This window comes from Schistocerca gregaria, chromosome 3, assembly GCF_023897955.1.
Source record: "Schistocerca gregaria isolate iqSchGreg1 chromosome 3, iqSchGreg1.2, whole genome shotgun sequence".
In the NCBI taxonomy this organism is placed as follows: domain Eukaryota; kingdom Metazoa; phylum Arthropoda; class Insecta; order Orthoptera; family Acrididae; genus Schistocerca; species Schistocerca gregaria.
Window position 1 is genome coordinate 570,977,876 of NC_064922.1, and position 16,593 is coordinate 570,994,468.

At 42.5% G+C, this 16,593-nt stretch overlaps 1 protein-coding gene across 4 annotated transcripts in view; it reads right to left on the reverse strand.

Moving 5' to 3' along the window:
* The window catches only part of LOC126354246 (potassium voltage-gated channel protein Shab), a 1,056,422-nt gene that overhangs the window by 553,392 nt on the left and 486,437 nt on the right, over nucleotides 1-16,593 (reverse strand). Inside the window, exon 1 of one of the 4 annotated variants that reach the window (XM_050003750.1) lies at nucleotides 6,140-6,306. The exons of the other annotated variants lie outside the window; for them this stretch is intronic. The gene's annotated coding sequence lies outside the window, so the exon portion shown is untranslated. Of the gene's footprint in view, nucleotides 1-6,139; nucleotides 6,307-16,593 lie in introns of those variants that run through there. 4 annotated transcript variants of the gene reach the window in all.

A 16,593-nucleotide genomic window follows, 5' to 3' on the forward strand; every position in this document is an offset into this window, starting at 1 on the left:
TATAATAGCGGCTGCACCTGCAGAATGTTGGCTGCATCCTAGTGAGTACTCATATGTATGTAAACATGATTTTCATTCTTGGTTAGAAACAGAATATGACGACCCCATATCACGAAAATACTAAAACTTATATTTGTATTCCTGAACTTGATTCAAGGTTACTAACGCGTTTTATACACGACTGTTACAGTATTATTGAGTTGAGTTTTACTATGAAAAGTAGTCGAGGTAGCTGACTTTTGTGGATAGTTTCTTTATACAGAGAATTTGCAGCACATACTGTGTATACCGTCACAATTGTTAACTTGTGATGAATATTCTTCCATTAGGTGCAAAATAATTATTGTGTCCTCACAAATCCATCCGTTGAGATTCTGCTGAGGTGATGTCTACTGTTACCACAGGGGTCACAACTCACATTATTTTATTGAAACTTTTGAAGGGAAATGGAGGACAAATTTTGGGTAGTGGTGATACAAGCACAGCAATAAACTATATCACATTGAAGCTGTCTACAGTCTACTACCACAGGGGTCACAACCCACATTATTTTATCGAAACTTTTGAAGGGAAACGGAGGAAAAATTTTGGGTTGTGGTGATAAGGGCACACCAATAAACTACATCACATTCATGCTGGCTACAGTAACTACACTCTACAAGTTTCCAGATGACGATGCAGTACACTTCAGCTACCAGACAATGATGAGAGTGTTTATAGGACAGCAGGGACCTGTTTCAGCCGCTCAAAACACTCCCATAGTCACATAGGACCTAATACTGTATACAAACACACACACACACACACACACACACACACACACACACACACACACACACACACACACACAGAGAGAGAGAGAGAGAGAGAGAGAGAGAGAGAGAGAGAGAGAGAGAGAGAGAGAAATAATACAATGATGTGTAGAGGGAAAGCGTGAAAGCAAAAGCGGTGCCACTTCAAAGCGTTGTCTACGCATAACTCGTGAGCGGTCGCAAAGGCCTCTACTTCTTTCTGTTCTGCCTATACTCGTAAGTCCAGCGCCCCGGCTACGATAACAGCTGAAACTGGTTGGCGGAAACCATATGCTCCTTCCCAGTTTTCCATGCCATCAAATAAGCGACGAAGGCGGTACAGAAGGAATGACACTCTAATACGTCGGCTAGATTGTTTTCCTCAGGTAAGTATGATTAGAGTTTAATGTTCCGTCGACGAAGAGGTCACTAGAGAGGGAGAAAAATTATGAATACCACGGGAAACGTAGTGTGGGTGACTAGCTAGTGAGCTGAACCGCCGTTCTACCGAATACGAGGTCTGGCCTCTCCACTGCGCCGCAGCGCTCGTTGTGAGACCCTGGTTGTTGCTTGAACCTAATGGAGCTGAAAGTGGCGGTAACGACACTGACCTGCGAGACACGTATGCAATAGGTAGCACTTTTATTTGATTACATACAAGATAGCGATGCATAACGAAAGAGGCGTCCAAAAAGGGATGCAATATAAAATTTAGAAAATCAGTGTAACTTCTCAGAAACCATATCAATGACATCATAGTACAATACATGTAACAACATGTATGAATTTTATCCGTTAAACACCAACACTTGAGAAATCGAGTGAGAAATGCAAGTAAAGGCGGGATCAGTACCGCGCAGGTGAAGAAAACATGCTATGTTTCTCCACAGTCCGTGTGCTTTTAATAAAGAAAAGTCCTATGTAAAACTGTCGATGATCACCTCACTCTGTTCCTTAAATAAGGTAAACGGTAAACCAGTCAGCAAACCTTAGGTCGTTTTGAACACCACATCTGGTATACCATCACCTTTCTCCAGTCTCTGAACTGACCCAGTATATAAATACTCATGATGAAAAAATCTATTTTCCGTAGGTTGCTTGTTTTATAAAATTTACGTATCATAGATACATATGTTAGTATGGACGATGTGTTTGGCAAAATACATAATGTTAAAAATTTAGTAGCGATCTTGAATAAAGAATATTAATAAGTGACTGTTTCCGAAAGAATACGATTGTTGTCATTTAGTTACTGGCATTAAGAAAGCGAGATGCTGGACACTCGTTACGTTGAGAAAATGGTGGTCTCTTTGCACATAATATATGAGCGTGTCGTCTAAGTTAAGAGTAAACTGATACATGCACGGATTGGACACAGAGCGCTTATCATGTATTCCCAAAGCTGTAAAGTGGTGAATCACGAACAGGAAACGCGTAAGAGATCAGTTGTTAAATTTCATCATAATCATTTTGAAACCTCGAAAATAGCGACTGGTAAAAGGGATTATAATGCGTACCTCGATAACAATATCTGATAAGGAGAGCTAACGATCTAAACATTCGTTCATCAATTTGCAGTTCACGCCGTCATCAACGAACAAAAATTTTATACAAATCATTTTCCAATCTTTAATGAGTTGTACGCTCGCTCATGGAGTACTTGTGTCACGGATCAAGCTTCGGAATGTGACAACGAGTTAGAAGTGGCAATTTTCTGAGTAATTATCTGACTTTTGTAAACAAACTGAAGTGGAAGGATACAAACACAGCAATCAGTGGCAATCAGATATTATTATTATTATTATTATTATTATTATTGCATATCCAGATTTCAGGTACAAAAAATCCATCTTCAGTGCTGAAGTACAAGGAAATTACAGAATCAGAACTGATTTACACAAAACAAGAAGTAAGGCATCAGTTATGAAATAGAAATGATCCATTTCAGTCACCATATCATTTGAGTGGGTTATAATGTAGCAAACTCCCTGCACTACATGTCACCATTCGACTGGTTTACAGGCAGAAGGAAATTAAGGTTGTTTAAAACATGTACAGCAACCTCAGTTTGCGTCGTATAGTGTAAGTAACGCACTCTAAATTCCAAAAACCGACTGACCCAGGTTCTTTCCGATATAGTAATTCAAATCCCGTTTTATTAGATAAAATCAGTAAATCTATTTGCATATCACCTTTAAAAGACATCAAGACACGCCGATTTACAATATATTTATGCATATGTTAGCGGTGAAGTAAAAGATCATTATTTGGTTCATACAGCTGCGACAGAATTGCTACATCACATTCGAAATAAAAAATTAAAGAAATGTTTGACGATTGTTGATATACTGTAATTCGGCATTTCTTGACGTTTTCTGAAAGCGATATGCAAATATACTTACTGATTTTATTCAACAGAAAATGGATTTTAAACTACCATATCGGAAAGAAACTGGTTTAGTTAGTTTCTGTGAATATAGAGGGCGCTACTTCCATTACATGACGCAGACTGAGGCTGCTGCACCATTCAAAATGGTACGTTAAATAAAATTCATCACGTGTGCTGGATAACGTGATGATGTACTTATTTTATGTAAATCAGTTCTGATTCTGCAATTTACTTGTATTTTGGCTCTAAAGACGGTGATTTATAGCTGAAATTTGCAAGAGTAATAAAAAACCAGTGGGGCTGCGACTGACTGCTGTGTTCCTGCCCCGTACAGTTCTGTATGGAATCAAACTTGGTGAAATCTAAGTGGAGGCTAAGGAAGAAGCGGAAAAAAATCCTCACGAGGAACCGCCCGTTGTAAAAGAAGTTTGAAATATGTTACATTTCGCTGTTTTGCTTTATCCATGCCTTTTTTTCGAAAACAAACCGCTGAAAGGTATTTAATAATTCTTAGGGTCGCTCCTGGATGATAATTATATAGCTGCAGAACACAGCACAATTTCTTCCTATATGGCGTTGTATACCTCAATATTTCTAGAAGTTTGAATCTGCATGAACGCTTTCTGTGGATAAGTACTGATAGGTATAGTTAATAAGGGCAACGTGGGCGATCTATAGCTCTTCACTTTCTTGCAGTAATCATGTCAAACGTGTGACTGAGGCTCAGTTTGTGTTGCAGGCAGCAGCTGCAGACACGTATGGTAACTTGCGGTAACGTAGAGGAGGTTCTGAGGAATGGTGTCTGAGAATACGATGGAAGTGTGCATTACAATGGTTCGGTTCCAAAGTATTTAACAGGACTACAAACAGAAAAAAAACACCCAAAAACACGACCTAAGTTATTAAACACACCGTACTGCTGATCCTGTCTGCCTGCACTGTTTTAAGCTTAGTTTTCAGCGCTATTCGCGGTTTTGTTTACGTCCCGTCCGCCATGATTGTCCCACTTACAGATCGGTACCGCAAGAACACCGCCGCCGGCGAGAGAGAACCCAGCGGTAGAGAACGCGGCAGCGCTCGCCGCAGCGGCAGCTGCGCGTCCTGCCTGGCTGGACACGTACCATACTAGGGATAGGAGTCACGTGGACGGTTGGTTCACAAAGTGCCTTTCTCTAAGGTGTTTATGATAAGACAGCTGTGCATTTTCGGTGCAGCAGTGGCGCCGATTACCGAAGCCAGGGCATACTTTCCGAGTTAGTACGAAGTGAGATGCAGAGAATATTTGGTGTTGTACCATACACGAAACAAGATTTTTCATCTTCTATTCAAAAATTGAGTACGGAAAGAATGTACATGTACTTCCGTGTGAGCCGTTATTAATTCTGCTATTTTTTTTTTCTTCACAGTTTCTATCGGAACTCAGTACTACTTATAGCTTACACCCTGCAAACTGATTCTTAAATTTTTTTAATTAGGCTTTCATGATATATTACCTCTATTTCTTCATGTAACTAACCGTTCTTTCCTCGCGTACCTCATGATAGGCCGTAGCTCATAGGCACGAGTCTACATCTGAATCTCTTCAGAAAGCAACTACGAAACGTGGGCTACAGAATACCTTATGGTGTAACATATTAAGGTTCGTACCATACTACTAAAGTATGGCTGCAACTGCAAGCCCTTCCGTAAGTTTAATTCCAACTACACCGTCTGTGAGGAAACGATGCGTACCGTCTATTATCCGTCGAGGACCACTTTTGCGGGATGTCAGACGCGTTTCTTTGCGTGTTCGAAAATGAATATTTCTCATCAGTTCTGTCATACTATCCTGAGGAAACAAGCTTGTGATCATTCGCACTTTTCTCCTTTGTACAGATTATACGCCGCTGTCACTAGATAGCTATCCGCATGAGCTGTATCAGTAGTTTAGTATACCGCCGTGTCGGTAGTATACTTACGCTCTTGACGAAATGCGAACGAAAACTAGGCGCAACCTAGTGGGTGCTTTGAGGTTCAGCCGATAAATGCTTGCAACATCGAGAGAGATCCGGAACCTATCTTTCCCGTATGACATTTTCTCCCTGCGTGTACTAGGTTAATGCAGTCGAATTACAGCAGGAGGTACTGAGGGAATTGTATTAGGAAATGATACATTAAAAGTAATTGATGAATTTTGCTGTTTGGGTAAGAAAGTAAGTGATGGTGGCCGAAGTAGAAACATTTCTATAAAACAGAAGTTCGTTAACGTCGAATAGAAATGCGTTAGGTACTATTTTCTGGAGGTAATTGTGGGAACTGTAACCTTATAGGAATTGAAAAGTGGACTATAAGCAATTCAGACAAAAACAGAAGCTTGCATGACGGCTAAAGAATGTTGAAGGGTGTATGGTTAGGTACAATAACTAATGAGAATGTTCTGGACCAAATAGGGAATAAGAGAAATTTTTGTAAGAACGTGACTTAAAGAAGGTATCGGTTGATATGACGTATCCTGAATCATCAAAGAGCCGTCACTTTTGTAACGGAGGGGAGCGTGCAGCTAAGAATTCTACAGAGATACATAAGCGTGAATACAATAAATATGTTTAACGTGATGTACGTAGCTTGCAGTGGTTAACGTAGATATGAGGGGCACACGACTGGCCTGGAGAGCTGCACCAAACCAAGCTGAAGATCACAACGACAACAACGTGTTTGTCTTCTACCGATGTGTTCCCTCGCACCAAATTCTTTCCGAATTAATGTTGTACCACATTCGAAGCGGAATAAAAATTTCAGACTCACATAATACTCCCGAAGGCGCCCAAATGCTTTACACTCGGTGCTCTGCCCTAATAAATGTACGATCGGGGGGAGACGTAGAATGGAGCGGTCGCCACATGTGCCCTACATCCAGCAGAGGCTCCGACAGCGCGGATCGACCTCGGGAGCTGGTGGCGAGAGGGCGGTGGCGGCCTACCTGATGCTCGGCGTCGGGCCAGCTGGCGGTGCAGCCCTGTTGCTCCATGTCGTCCTCCATGGCGCTGGGCGCTACGCCGGCAGAGGCGGGCCTCGCGGCCGCTGGCTGGGACACTCGCGGAGCGACGCGCTGCGCTGCGCTGCACTCGAAGGCCGCCGGCGCCCCGACTGCTCGCCGGCCTTCGATCGGGCCGCGCGCTGTGGCCGCCGCCGCCGCTGCGCTCCGCTTCGCTTCGCGCCGCACGTACTCGCCGGCGCACGCGCCCTGCCGCCCACACGGTCACACGGCGCCGCCGCCGCCGCCCATTCAGGCGGCACGGCGGGCGGACAGCGACTGCCGCAGCCGGGCCCGCGGGGATACGACACCCGCCTCTGTCCGTACAGCACAACGCTCCTGACGCCGGAAAAGGGTCCACGGCGAGCATCGTCACTGGTGTTCTACGTCCACAAACATACTCCAAAAGCCACCGTATGCTGTGTGGCGGAGGGTATCATGTAGAGTTGTAAAAGTGCCATAGCCCATTGTAGACTACCATACGTAAGTGAAAACTGCGGTACACTTGGTCACTTAAGGGACAATGGTGACGGTCGAAAAAACTCGAAATTTTTGATAATACAAAATTCGAATGTACACAAATCAAAAAAAGTTTTGCATCACCTCGGTTTCCAGAGTGCAGAAAATTGGCATAGAGAGCAACATAAACACCATTTCCGCCCTTTTTATTGCTCTTGAAAACTACACATTGCATGTCGTACCACCACACGGCGAGACCTTCAGAGGTGGTGGTGCAGATTGCTGTAAACAACGGTACCTCTTATACCCACTAACACGTCCTCTTGCCTTAATGCGTTCCTATATTCGTCGTGACATAGTTCATCGAGGCACTGTTGGTCCAGATGGTCCCACTTCTCTGGGCGATTCGGCGTAGATCCCTCAGGGCAGCTGGTGAGTCACGTCAACCATAAACAGTCCTTTTCAATGTATTCAAACTATGTACGATAGGGTTCATGTCTCGAGAACATGCTGGCTACTCTAGTCGAGCGATGTCGTTGTTCTGAAGGCAGTCATTTACAAGACGTGCATTCCAACCCATCTCCCCTCCCCACCACCTACAGCGCACGTCTCCATGTCTGACGTTGAGGAGGGGGAAGAGGGAAAACAGCGAAAGCACCGCATTTAAATGGCAGTGCAGTCACTCTGCATATGGCTTGGTTTTACGTTTCACATTTCTGAACAACAAGGATCACAAACAAAACTAATTGTCAGTATTATTTAATTATTTTTGGCTCGCAGAAGACATAATGTAATTTTTATTTGCTGTAAAGTGTCGGCATACTGACAGACGGAGGCAACTTCACAGAGCTTTACTCATGTTGCTACGTAACTCTTACTTTAAAGTGTCATAATCCAAAAAGGCCACAAATACTTCGATCGAGATATTTTAGCACCTTTGCAACCTCATTACGGAGACAGGTAAACTCTACCTGAGGAAAACAATCTAGACGACCCAATCAGAGGTAAAAAGATTGGTTATTGAAACTACCATGCAGGTCAGTCAGTTACATCTGCAGACGCACAGGGGCGCTTTCAACTGAAATGGCAAACGATCTTGGAAACTACTCGAAAACAGATGTAAGATTGACAGTGCCCTCAAAACCTTTATAAAGCTGTCCTTCTAACTCTTTCAAAGCCACAGTGAACACTAAGAACGTCGCTTTCTCTTTAACGCCAGTGAGCGTAGTGAAATGGACTGTGTTTGTCAGAATGTGTCTCTCCTACAAAGCGATTTTCTTTTTAATTGCACCCCAATGAAATTAGAACGAAATTACCTTGCAGTGCCTTACTATGGACAGGGCGCAGTCCAGTCCACATAAAGTACGAAATGTGCAGTCATTCCGAAAGCTCTAATTGAAGACTTTCCTTCATAAATTCAACGACAGCGAGTTTTAAATGAAAAAATCGTACCAGGCATGCCCCTTGAAAACACCTACGCACTTTGCAGAAGTCTATTAAGTCTCCACACACTTCATTCAGTTCCAATGAAACTTGCTACAACTCATAACGAAATACGCACTCGAATCCAGAAATTTTCCTGTTCACATAATCAGTTCCTTCACGTGCTCCATGCCTGCAAATTTAGCAGAAGGCGCTTTTTGATGTACAGAAAAATGAGTCCCACCTGCCCATAGTTGCAATTTTTTGTTTCTTCACTGTTAAAATCTTTCAGCGTGGTCTTCAATGTCGTTTCACAGCAAATATGCACTATCTGCCGCTTACGCTAAATCAGATTTCTCATCCACCCCTTCTATCATTCTCGTTCATTTTAAAGGACTGAGACGATAGAGTTGCACAGCCACTGGACCCCTGTAAGTCTTCCGTGTCACAAACAAATAGCGAACGACGAATCTACCGAACTCGAGAGTTGTTCCGACCGAAAAACGCCCACAGCAGTGCTCCAGTGCTCTATGAAATCACTTTATTTTACAAGACCGTCACGATCACGCAAACATTTACACTTCACTATTACCAGCTTCGGAAACTGCCGTTTTGGGATCAGTTGCAAGCAAGAACAGGGCGCAACTCACTATGTTCAAGTTGCTGACGCTAAATCTATAGAAGGTCTACTGTTACGTAAGAAAAATGAAAAGTGTTCACATGATTAACAGCCATGTATAACAGCCATACATACCATAAAATATTCTAATGTAGGTATCAGTTACTTCTCATGGCAACAGGGGCGTCTGACAATAAAATATGTAATGTCATACCATATGTGAAACTAGATCCATATTTAAATCCGCATAAAAAGTGCACATAGTACTAACGTGAAGCTCCTAGCCTGTGTAAAAGCCAGCATAAAATGTTTAAGAACAAGATCACATCTGTAAAACGAAATCTACTGGCAAAACAAAACAATTCAACGGTAATCGTAAGTGTAAAGCAATTAACGAAAAAGTTATATTAACTAAAAAGCCGATAGTCGATAATGCATCCGTAGTGGGATTTCAGTGGTGACGCCTCGTGACTTCTGTGTATGACGTTGTTGTTTTCCTGCTGCGGAACGTGGGAGGAAGGCCCGGTCTCCTCGTCGCTGGTGACCGAATCACACGACCACACGCCAAGTCGCCGGGGCGCTCGACGCTCTTCAAAGTAGTAGATTTCTGAACACGTCAAAATAAGCATTCATGTGAAACTCATTCTGTTCACTCTGCAGTAACTCCGGTTGCCGCTTTCTGTGTACACATATCTCCACTTCCTCCAGTAGATTCAGTAACTGCCCATTGGCTCCCTATGAAACACTTTCATATTATTCTACGTTTCCTATCTAATTTTTTTCTCTGTCCAAATGTGTACCGTAAGCGTTCTTACATATTGTTGTTGTTGTGGTCTTCGGTCCAGAGACTGGTTTGATGCAGCTCTCCATACTACTCTATCCTGTGGAACCTTCTTCATCTCCCAGTACCTCTTGCAATCTACATCCTTCTGAATCTGCTTAGTGTATTCATCTCTTGGTCTCCCTCTAAGATATTTACCCTCCAAGCAGCCCTCCAATACTAAATTGGTGATCCCTTGATGCCCCAGAACATGTCCTACCAACCGATCCTTTCTTCTAGTCAAGTTGTGCTTCAAATTTCTCTTCACCTCAAATATATCAATACCTCCTCATTAGTTATGTGATATACCCATCTAATATTCAGCATTCTTCTGTAGCACCACATGCGAAGGCTTCTATTCTCTTCCTGTCAAAACTATTTATCGTCCGTGTTTCACTTCCTTAGATGGCTACACTCCATACAAATACTTTCAGGAACGGCTTCCTGACATTTAAATCTATACTCGAAGTTAACAAATTTCTCTGCTTCAGAAACGCTTTCCTTGGCATTGCCCGTCTCCATTTTATATCCTCTCAACTTCGAACATTATTAGTTATTTTGCTCCCCAAATAGCAAAACTCATTTACTACTTCAAGCGTCTCAAAAAATGGCTCTGAGCACTACGGGACTTAACTTCTGAGGTCGTCAGTCACCTAGAAATTAGAACTACTTAAACCTAATTAACCTAAGGACATCACACACATCCATGCCGGAGGTAGGATTCGAACCTGCGACAGTAGCGCCTACAAACGCTCGGCCACTTCGGCCGGCCTTTAAGCGTCTCATTTCCTAATCTAAATCCTGCAGCATCACCAGGTTTAATTCGATTACATTCCATTATCCTCGTTTTGCTTTTGTTGGTGTTAATTTTATATCGTCCTTTCAGGACAGTGTCCATTCCGTTCAGCTGCTCTTCCTGGTCCTTTGCTGTCTCTGACAGAATTACAATGTCATTGGCGAACCTAAAAGTTTTTATTTCTTCTCCATGGATTTTAATTCCTATTCCGAATTTTTCTTTTGTTTCCTTTACTGCTTGCTCAATATACAGATTGAATAACATCGGGGATAGGCTACAACCCTGTCCCACTCCCTTTCCAACCACTACTTCCCTTTCATGCCCCTCGACTCTTATAACTGCCATCTGGTTTCTATACAAATTATAAATAGCCATTCGCTCCCTGTATATATCCCTGCCACCTTCACAATTTGAAAGAGAATATTCCAGTCAACACTGTCAAAAGCTTTCTCTAAGTATACAAATGCTAGAAACGTAGGTTTGCCTTTCCTTAATCTATTTTCTAAGATAAGTTGTAGCGTCAGTATTGCCTCACGTGATCCAACATTTCTACGAAATCCAAATTGATCTTTCCCGAGATCGGTTTCTACCAGATTTTTCATTAATCTGCAAAGAATTCGTTTAGCATTTTGCATCCGTGACTTATTAAACTGATAGTTCGGTAATTTTCACATCTGTCAACACCTGCTTTCTTTGGGAATGGAGTTATAATTTTCTTGATGAAGGCTGACGTGATGATACGCTTGCTCTCTAAAACGAGTCTTCAAGTTCCTTCCAATCTGACCAATACATAACTTGTCACAATCTTGGTAGTTGCTCTTACAGACATCCGATTCTAAACGTTTGTTGCTGTTGTTGCCAACTTGGTGGCGTAGCCTAGAAGCAGTTGTACTTTTAGTTTTAAATGCTATCTTTACTTTCATTTCTCTGAAAGCTTGTGCAATTCTTTCGAAAAACTCAGCATTGTATGACATAGCAACAAACTTCTAGCCCCGTGGTTCTCTTGTCTCCTTCTTGTCACGAATCTTTCACTTTAGCTTATTATAAAAGTTCATTACATTTAAAAAGGGAAATGGGTAGGTTAAAGTTAGATATAGTGGAAATTAGTGACGTTCGGTGGCAGGAGGAACAAGACTTTTGGTCAGGCGAATACAGGGGTATAAATACAAAATCAAATAGGGGTAATGCAGACGTAGGTTTAATAATGAATAAAAAATGGGAATGCGGGTAAGCTACTACGAAAAGCATAGTGAACGCATTATTGTGGCCAAGAGAGATACGAGGCCCACGCCTACCTCAGTAGTAAAAGTTTATATGCCAACTAGCTCCGCAGATGACGAAGAGATTGATGAAATGTGTGATGAGATAAAAGAAATTATTCTGATAGTGAAGGGAGACGAAAATATAATAATCATGAGTGACTGGAACTCGATGGTAGGAAAAGGAAGAGAAGGAAACGTAGTAGGTGAATATGGATTGGGAGGAAGGAATGAAAGAGGAAGCCGCCTGTTAGAATTTTGCACAGAGCATAACTTAATCATAGCTGACACTTGTTTCATGAATCATAAAAGAAGGTTGTGTACATAGAACAAGCCTGTAGATACTGGAAGGTCGCAGATAGAGTATATAATGTTAAGACAGAGATTCAGGAACCAGGTTTAAAATTGTAAGACATTTCCAGGGGCAGATGTGGACTCTGACCACAATCTATTGATTATGAACTGTAGATTAAAACTGAAGAAACTGCAAAAAGGTGGAAATTGGAGGAGATGGGACCTCGATAAATTGAAAGAACTAAAAGTTGTAGAGAACTTCAGGGAGAGCATTAGTCAACGATTGACAAGATTGGGGGAAAGAAATACAGTAAAAGAAGAATAAGTAGCTTTGAGAGATGAAATAGTGGAGGTAGCAGAGGATCAAGTAGGTAAAAAGACGAGGACTAATAGAAATCCTTGGATAAAAGAAGAGATATTGACTTTAATTGATGAAAGGAGAAAATATAAAAATACAGAAAATGAAGCAGGCAAAAAGGAATGCAAACGTCTCAAAAATGAGATCAATAGGAAGTGCAAAATGGCTAAGCAGGGATGGCTAGAGGACATATGTAAGGATGTAGAGGCGCGTATCACTAGGGGTAAGATAGGCAAGGAAAGCGTTTCTGAAGAATAGATGTTCTAGGCGCTACATTCTGGAAGCGCGTGACCGCTACAGTCGCAGGTTCGTATCCTGCCTCGGGCATGGATGTGTGTGATGTCCTTCGGTTAGTTAGGTTTAATTAGTTCTAATGTATAGGGGCTGATGTCCTCAGAAGTTAACTCCAATAGTGCTCAGAGCCATTTGAACAATTTTTTTGAAGAAGAGAAATTTGTTAACATCGAGTATAGATTTAAGTGTCACGAAGTCGTTTCTGAAAGTTTTTGTATGGAGTGTAGCCACGTATGGAAGTGAAACGTGGACGATAAATAGTTTAGACAAGAAGAGAATAGATACTTTCGAAATGTGATGCTACATGAGAATACTGTAGATTAGATTGGTAGATCACATAACTAATGAGAAGGTAGTGAATAGAATTGGAGAGATAAATATGTGGCACAATTTGACAAGGGATCGGTTGGTAGGGGATATTGTGAGGCATCAAGAGATCACCAATTTAGTGTTGGAGGGCAGTGTAGAGGGTAAAAATCGCAGAGGGAGACCAAGAGATGAACACATTAAGCAGATTCAGAAGGATGTAGTTTGCAGTAGGTATTGTAAGAAGCTTGCACAGGATAGAGTAGTATGGAGGGCTACATCATACCAGTCTATGGACTGAAGACCACAACAACAACATTTCATCGCAGTCCTTGTACAGGTTTGACTCGGCTACTTGCCTAATTACATTTAATTCTTCCACTTCGCCGTTAGGGTGAGTGGTAGTCTTAGCAGTCTGTTGATCGTAGCTCTGAAGTATACCTATTTATGCTCTTTGGGTGACAGGATTTCACATTAATCATCCTGTCAGTAGCCGTCGTCTTCCTAAATATAATAATCTTAACCTTCCATCCCTTTTAGTCAACCTACGATCCAAAGAGTTGTACTTCCTCCTTCTTCCAGTTACATCGCGAACTTAATTTTTGTTTTCTTTTCGTGCATCCCAGAAATTATTTCTGCTACCTCTCTTATTTCACTTTCATCACAGACACATTTTCATACTTCAGTTCATAAATTTATGCCAAGTAAGGCCAAGAATGAGATAAAACTGTTGCTTAAAACAGAAGTCGGCATTATGAAACATATAATGAAAATAAGGTTTAACAAATTCTGTTTGGATGTGGGAATTATTTCTAAGTATGTTATCGTCAGCATTAATAATCATACTGTAGCTGCGGTACGTTTGAAACGCAAAAGTGAAATTCTATGATAAGTACTGAGATCAGCGAAGCATACAAGAATAAAAAAAACATAGTTTGGAAGCATTCAAAATTCAGTTACTTTTAGGCTGGTTACTCTCACCGTTACAGTTCTCATGTGTTTTCAGAGGTGTTGATAACATGGTGGACAACGAACAGAAAAAGATCGTAGTGTGGACATAGGAAGAAAACCTCAAATTTACGGACGAAGTATAATGTAAGAATAGACAGGAAGAGGGAAGGCAAACATCAGTTTGGTCAACCTCATGAACATCAAAATGACGGATAATGAAATGGATTTTCTGAATAAGGCTTTACATTTTAGTATCACCCCGAAATTGAGCCCAGGTAACAGAAAAATACTACTGCAAAAGTTGCTTGTGAAGTGGCTAAACTAAATAATGTTGATCAAATAGACATAGCAATAAAAACTATCAAATATATATCCAGAGTAGGACGCTACGAAAGGAAAATGCAAAACATTTAGAAGCACGTAAAAGCCTAAATCAAAAATTAGAAATAGAAAGGGCTATAATTACGAGGGCTGATAAAGGAAATTCCGCTGTCGTAATTTACGATTGGGATTACATCCAAAAAATTTCTTGCAGGTAATAATACTGCCGAAATCAAGAGAAATCCTGTATACAAATTTCAATCAGATATAAGGAAAACAAATGAAAACAGTACCTTTTTGTTTCCAGATGAGAAAGAGAAACGTAGATTAAAATGGATGACTACATCAATTCCTCTACTTCTTTCGCAAATTAAATTACACAAGAGCAGGCAACCGATTACGTCGATTATTAACATTTCATGTCCCAATTACAAATTGAACAGGGAATGGAACAGAAAACTGAGGACTGCATATGCTTATAATTATCATTCAGTGTCAAGAATATTATAAATTGGCGAATGATACTAAGGATATACCGATCCCAGCTGGAGCTACACTGGTTTCCTATGATATTATTGTCATGTATGCCAACGTCCCGGTAAGCGGTACGATGGAGATTATAAAGAAGAACTTGCTAACATATAAGAAGATTAGTCAAGGGGAAATACACTCCTGGAAATGGAAAAATGAACACATTGACACCAGTATGTCAGACCCACCATACTTGCTCCGGACACTGCGAGAGGGCTGTACAAGCAATGATCACACGCACGGCACAGCGGACACACCTGGAACCGCGGTGTTGGCCGTCGAATGGCGCTAGCTGCGCAGCATTTGTGCACCGCCGCCGTCAGTGTCAGCCAGTTTGCCGTGGCATACGGAGCTCCATCGCAGTCTTTAACACTGGTAGCATGCAGCGACAGCGTGGACGTGAACCGTATGTGCAGTTGACGGACTTTGAGCGAGGGCGTATAGTGGGCATGCGGGAGGCCGGGTGGACGTACCGCCGAATTGCTCAACACGTGGGGCGTGAGGTCTCCACAGTACATCGATGTTGTCGCCAGTGGTCGGAGGAAGGTGCACGTGCCCGTCGACCTGGGACCGGACCGCAGCGACGCACGGATGCACGCCAAGACCGTAGGATCCTACGCAGTGCCGTAGGGGACCGCACCGCCACTTCCCAGCAAATTAGGGACACTGTTGCTCCTGGGGTAACGGCGAGGACCATTCGCAACTGTCCCCATGAAGCTGGGCTACGGTCCCGCACACCGTTAGGCCGTCTTCCGCTCACGCCCCAACATCGTGCAGCCCGCCTCCAGTGGTGTCGCGACAGGCGTGAATGGAGGGACGAATGGAGACGTGTCGTCTTCAGCGATGAGAGTCGCTTCTGCCTTGGTGCCAATGACGGTCGTATGCGTGTTTGGCGCCGTGCAGGCGAGCGCCACAATCAGGACTGCATACGACGGAGGCACACAGGGCCAAGACCCGGCATCATGGTGTGGGGAGCGATCTCCTACTCTGGCCGTACACCTCTGGTGATCGTCGAGGGGACACTGAATAGTGCACGGTACATCCAAACCGTCATCGAACCCATCGTTCTACCATACCTAGACCGGCAAGGGAACTTGCTGTTCCAACAGGACAATGCACGTCCGCATGTATCCCGTGCCACCCAACGTGCTCTAGAAGGTGTAAGTCAACTACCCTGGCCAGCAAGATCTCCGGATCTGTCCCCCATTGTGCATGTTTGGGACTGGATGAAGCGTCGTCTCACGCGGTCTGCACGTCCAGCATGAACGCTGGTCCAACTGAGACGCCAGGTGGAAATGGCATGGCAAGCCGTTCCACAGGACTACATCCAGCATCTCTACGATCGTCTCCGTGGGAGAATAAAAGCCTGCATTGCTGCGAAAGGTGGATACACACTGTACTAGTGCCGACATTGTGCATGCTCTGTTGCCTGTGTCTATGTGCCTGTGGTGCTGTCAGTGTGATCATGTGATGTATCTGACCCCAGGAATGTGTCAATAAAGTTTCCCGTTCCTGGGACAATGAATTCACGGTGTTCTTATTTCAATTTCCAGGAGTGTAGTACAACTGCGGGAAATTTTAGAACTTATTTTGTCATTTCATTATTTTAAGATTAACGATAAGATTTTGTATGAAAAGAATGGACACTGGGCAACAATTTGTCGGATACGTTAACAGGCATATTTGCAAATGAGCTAAAAAATATTTTTTTTGAACAAAATCCTGACGTCTGCGAAAAATTTGTGTATTACAGACGTTATGCGGATGACATCATACAACTGTATAAGGCTGACGAAAGTTCATAGTAGAACTGGAAGAAGAAGGATGCATAACTCTTTGGATCTTAGATTGACTAAAAGAGATAGAAGGTATAAGATTATTATATTTAGGAAGACGATGGCTACTGACAGGATCGCCAAAGTAGAAATAGGGATTTAAAACTAAAATTACAACTGGTTCTAGGCTACGCC